This window comes from Ascidiella aspersa, chromosome 8, assembly GCF_963924565.1.
Source record: "Ascidiella aspersa chromosome 8, kaAscAspe10.2, whole genome shotgun sequence".
In the NCBI taxonomy this organism is placed as follows: domain Eukaryota; kingdom Metazoa; phylum Chordata; class Ascidiacea; order Phlebobranchia; family Ascidiidae; genus Ascidiella; species Ascidiella aspersa.
Window position 1 is genome coordinate 24,235,726 of NC_139454.1, and position 5,556 is coordinate 24,241,281.

General features: G+C 39.8%; 1 pseudogene; it reads left to right on the plus strand.

Moving 5' to 3' along the window:
* Window positions 1–273: 273 nt before the first annotated feature.
* LOC146136981 (uncharacterized) lies at window positions 274–1,360 on the plus strand (annotated as a pseudogene).
* The last annotated feature ends 4,196 nt before the right edge of the window (window positions 1,361–5,556 follow it).

Below are 5,556 nucleotides of genomic sequence, written 5' to 3' on the forward strand. Positions count from 1 at the left end.
AGGTGCAATATATTGTAGTGTTTTATAATGTGCCGGTTACCATTTCGTGTCGTCTGTTACATGAACTGTTGTGTACATAATGATTCTACCTAGCGTGTGCTGAAGTTGTGCTGCGTAATTGACAGCAGCGTAATAAATCCGTTTGAATCCCTAAAAGCGTGAGTGAGACGCTACATTTGGCGACGAGGATCTGTTTTTCATTCATTTAATCAACATTTGGGTTGATTGTGGAACTTTCGGAAGGTAATGGAAGGGAATCCTGCCCTCGTGGGAATGTCAAACAGTGATGTTGGTGCACTGAAACCGTTCGATGTTCAAGACGATGCACATGGTTTGTCTCAACGCTGGAAGCGTTGGAAACGAGCTTTCAATCTATTCTTGGTGGGAAAGGGAATCACGAGTAGCGCTCAGAAAAAGGCACTGTTGCTACATACAGCAGGTATGAATGTGCAGGAAATTTACTATACATTAGTAAACGAGGAAGATGACAATAAGACCTATGATGAAACTTTAACTGTTTTAAATGAGTATTTTATGCCAAAGTGCAACATACCTTTTGAAAGACACTTGTTTCGTCAATTGCATCAAACAAATGACGAATCAGTTGATCAGTTTGTATGTCGACTAAGGCAAAGTGCAGCTACTGGTAATTTTGGAAATGAGACAGATGACCAAATTCGTGATCAAGTAATTGATAAATGTCACTCAAATGCACTACGTAGAAAGTTTCTGGAGAGAGATACACTTACCCTTAAAGATGTGTTGTCAATGTCCAAAGCATTTGAAGCTGTGAATTCTCAAGCAAAAGTGATGGAGGAAAGCCAGACAGTCAACTACATTGAAAAGCCTGGAAAACGTCAGGTTGCTTCAACATCAAGAAAAGAAGTAAAAACCTGTTTTGCTTGTGGTCAAAAGGGACATTTTAAGAAAGATATCATATGTCCAGCTAGAAAAAAAGCTTGTGCTAAATGTGGTAGAGTTGGACACTTTAAATCAAAGTGTTGGTCCAATGGTTTCCAGCCATCAAAATATAATGGTGAAGAGGGACATCGTCCTTTTGAAAGGCGTTCCAATAATAACACTGTACAAAATGGAATAGAGAAAGAAGATGGTGATGGATTTGTTTTTGGTCTAAAACCTCTAACAGAGTTTTATACAGTGACACTGGTAATTGGTGGTGTTACCTTGCCAAAAATTTTGATTGATTCAGGGGCGTCAGCAAATATTGTTGACAAGGATACATGGGAATGGCTGAAGAAGCAGAAAATTAAAGCAGAAACCAGAAAGTCTGCCAAGACGTTGTATGCATATGGCAGTAAAGGGCCTCTTGCTACCTTAGGAACTTTTACAGCCCAGGTGAAATCTAAAGACAGTCTTCAAGAGTGCAAGGCAGATTTTATTGTCACAGAAAAAAAGGGTCACACCTTGCTTGGAAAGCATACTGCAGAAGTGTTAGGATTACTACACTTGGGGCCAAGTTGTGTGAACTCTGTGTATGATGATGTTTTGTCCAGATTTCCAAAACTGTTTTCTGGAATTGGTTTGTTGAAGGAATACAAGTTGAAGTTGCACATCAATGATAAAGTTAAACCTGTGGCACAGCCTGTGAGAAGAATTCCATTTCAGCTGAGAGAAAAAGTGGAATTAAAATTAGAAGAGCTGTTAAAGGGGGGGATAATCGAGGAAGCACCTGAAGGGCCTACTGGTTGGATTTCTCCATTGGTGGTAATTCCTAAACCTGATGGTGACATTAGAGTGTGTGTGGATATGCGACAGGCTAATACAGCTATTGTAAGGGAAAGACACCCAATACCCACAGTGGAAGAGTTGCTTTATGAACTTAATGGAAGTACTGTTTTCAGTAAATTGGACTTGAAGTGGGGATTTCATCAAATTTTACTTGATGAACACAGTAGGCATATCACCACATTTATCACACACAAGGGATTGTACAGGTACACTAGACTAATGTTTGGTCTAAACTCTGCCCCAGAGAAATATCAGAAGATTATATGGGATATCTTGAAGGGATGTCAAGGAACTGCAAACATTGCAGATGATGTTATTATACATGGGCGTACAAGAAAAGAGCATGATCAGAGGTTGTATGCTGTGTTGGATAAAATGTCTCGTTGTGGTTTAACACTGAATGCTAAAAAGTGCAAATTTCGTATGGCTAAACTTACTTTTTTTGGCCATGATTTAAGCAAGCAAGGGATTAATCCAAGTGAAGAGAAAATAGCAGCAATCAAGAATGCTGAACCTCCCAAAACTGCCAGTGAAGCAAGATCATTTATGGGTTTGGTGCAATATTCTGCACGATTTATCCCGAATTTGTCTTCAATTGCAAGACCCATTTTGGATTTAACAAAGAAAAGTGTCAAGTTTACATGGGGCAAGGCCCAGGACATTGCATTTGTAAGACTAAAGGATTTAATTGCCAAAGCAGACACCCTTGCCTATTTTCGCAATGACTGCACAACAAGAGTAATTGCAGATGCTTCTCCATATGGATTGGGTGCAGTTTTGACTCAGTGGCAATGTGGTCAATGGAGGGTTATATCTTATGCATCAAGGAGTCTTACTGATGTGGAAAGAAGATACATCCAAACAGAACGAGAGGCATTGGCTTTAGTTTGGGCTTGTGAGCGGTTTAATTTGTATTTGTTCGGAAAAAAGTTTGAATTAGAGACTGACCATAAACCACTTCAGTTTATTTACTCAAAGTCATCAAAGCTTCCAGCACGTATTGAACGTTGGGTGCTAAGACTGCAAGGGTATGATTTTAAAGTTGTGTACAGACCAGGCAAAAGTAATATTGCCGATGCGTTGTCCAGGCTTAATTTAGCATGCTGTATTGACAACAGTGTTTCTGAAGACTTTATTGGTCAAGTTGTGGAATACAGTACACCTGTTGCTATGTCATCAAAAGAAGTGGAAAGAGAATCCGAAAAAGATGAAGAACTAAGAGTGGTTAGACATTGTGTAAAAACAGGTGATTGGTCAAAATGTGTTAATCCAAGCTATCTACATGTGAAAAATGAACTTAGTATATATGGAAACCTGATACTTAGAGGCACTAGACTTGTAATTCCTGGTAGTTTGCGTCAAGCTGTGCTGAAACTTGCTCATGAGGGACACCAGGGTATTGTAAAAACAAAGAACAGGCTTCGTTGTAAAGTTTGGTGGCCAAAGATGGATAGAGATGCAGAAACCCTGTGTAAGAAATGTCATGGATGCCAAGTAACTAGTGAGTACAGCAGACCAGAACCAATTGCAAGAGTCCTACCTCCAAGTCAACCATGGCAGGATTGTGCAGCTGATATACTGGGACCTTTACCAAGTGGAGACAACATATTTGTTGTTGTGGATTATTATAGCAGGTTCTATGAAGTGGTAATTATGAGGTCAATTACAAGTTCCTGTGTAATACAAGCGCTAAGCAAAATGTTTGCACGATTCGGTATGCCTTACTCACTTCGGACTGATAATGGCCCACAGTTCATTTCTAAGGAATTTGAAGATTTTCTAAAAGAAAATGGTGTTGAACATGTCCATACAACTCCACTTTGGCCTCAGGCTAATGGAGAAGTGGAGAGGCAAAACAGAACTTTAATGAAGGCAATCCGTGTGGCTCATTCGGAACACAAAGATTGGAAGGCTGAGATGGACAAATTTTTAATGGCGTACAGATCAACACCACAGTCATCAACTGGAGCTTCTCCATATTATTTAATGTTTGGTCGTGAAATGCGAACAAAGCTTCCGGAGCTTTGTCAAGAACCAAGGGTGACCGAAGAGGAGTTTCATGACAGGGACTGGAGCAACAAGCTAAAAGGAAAACTATACACTGACGAGAAAAGAAGAGCAATTTCCTCTGGAATAAAAGTTGGTGATCAAGTTTTGGTGAAGCAGCCCAAAACCAACAAGCTTTCTACCAATTTTGATCCGGAACCTAAAATAGTTGTCGGCGAAGAAAGTGGCCAAGTTACAATTCAGAATGAGGAGGGTGTGGAAATGAAAAGAAATTCATCATTTCTGCGAAAGTATGTCAATGACGAAAGTGAATCAGAGGATGTTCCCCATGTACCACCATTGGTCGACGTGGAAGGCTCTTCCCCGAATTCTGATAGGCCTGATGGAACACGAAGTCGCTCTGGGCGACAAATTGTAACGCCAGTGCGGTTTCGTGATTTTGTGTAATATTGTCATGTACTTGAGTTTAATTTCTTTGTCGTGATGTTTAAAGTAAAAGGGGAGGGATGTAGTGTTTTATAATGTGCCGGTTACCATTTCGTGTCGTCTGTTACATGAACTGTTGTGTACATAATGATTCTACCTAGCGTGTGCTGAAGTTGTGCTGCGTAATTGACAGCAGCGTAATAAATCCGTTTGAATCCCTAAAAGCGTGAGTGAGACGCTACATATATTTGCAAGGATATCCTAAACGACGCATAGAATCTGAAGGCTGCTCGCGTTCTTTGCGTATAACGTGAACAACAGTTTTGAACCAATTCATTAATGTACTGTCTATAGCTCTAAGCATTAGCTCGGTGACACACACTTAAGAAGTTGCTTAGCGGGCCGTGTGGCAAGAATGTTCCCATGAACGCAAGTCACAATCTTTATTAGAGATTTCTTTCCGTTCCAGGCCTGACCAAACGTGTGATAATCACCAGAATTACATCCGAATTTCCTTCCTGTTTCACACCTTTATCCAGCACATACGCTTGCAATGTTGTCTCTTCTCATGTCATATCCCGATAGCTTCCTACGTCTCTTACACATTCCTTTCATACATCTGGCTACAATGATGCGGGCCACTAAACCACTCTTTCTTATACGATGGTTGAATTCTAGACAGTCACCTTACATCGTTAATATTGCGGGATAAGTATATTCACCATTAAATTGTAGCGCACAATACAGAATAAACAGTTATTCAATCGACTCACGAAGAAAACATTGGGCAGGGTTGTTGAACATTGTGGCGTGTTGTACAAATCGCTATTGGTAATACATTCGAATAATGCATGCCCGATTAGAGATTACATTTAGAAGGATGAGTAATAATTCCTGAATAGAAGTATTTTGTTCGATTTAAAAATGGGACACTACTCGAAATGTCGCGCCAAAACTTACAATAAAAATGCCTAGCGAACAAAACAATATAATTCATATTCAAGTCAAATTAGCAAAGTCATATGATTGTTTTTCTTTATATTTTTGACAGCCGGCTTGTGGTCTTCGCTCTAAGCGAAAATACAGGAAGCAATACTGTAGATTGTCGAATTCGGTGTTAACCCCAGTCAGCGATCTAAACATTAGCTCGATAACACACACATAAGAAGTTGCTTAGCGTGCCGTATGGCAAAGATGTTTCCATAAACGCAAGTCACAATCTTTATTAGTGATTTCTTTCCGTTCTAGACCTGACATACGTGTTATGACGCATAATAATCAGCAGAATTACATCCGAAAAAAAACAAAAAAAAACATGTTATGCTGCTTAATAATCCCTGAATCACATCCGTATTTCCTTCCTTTTTCACAGCT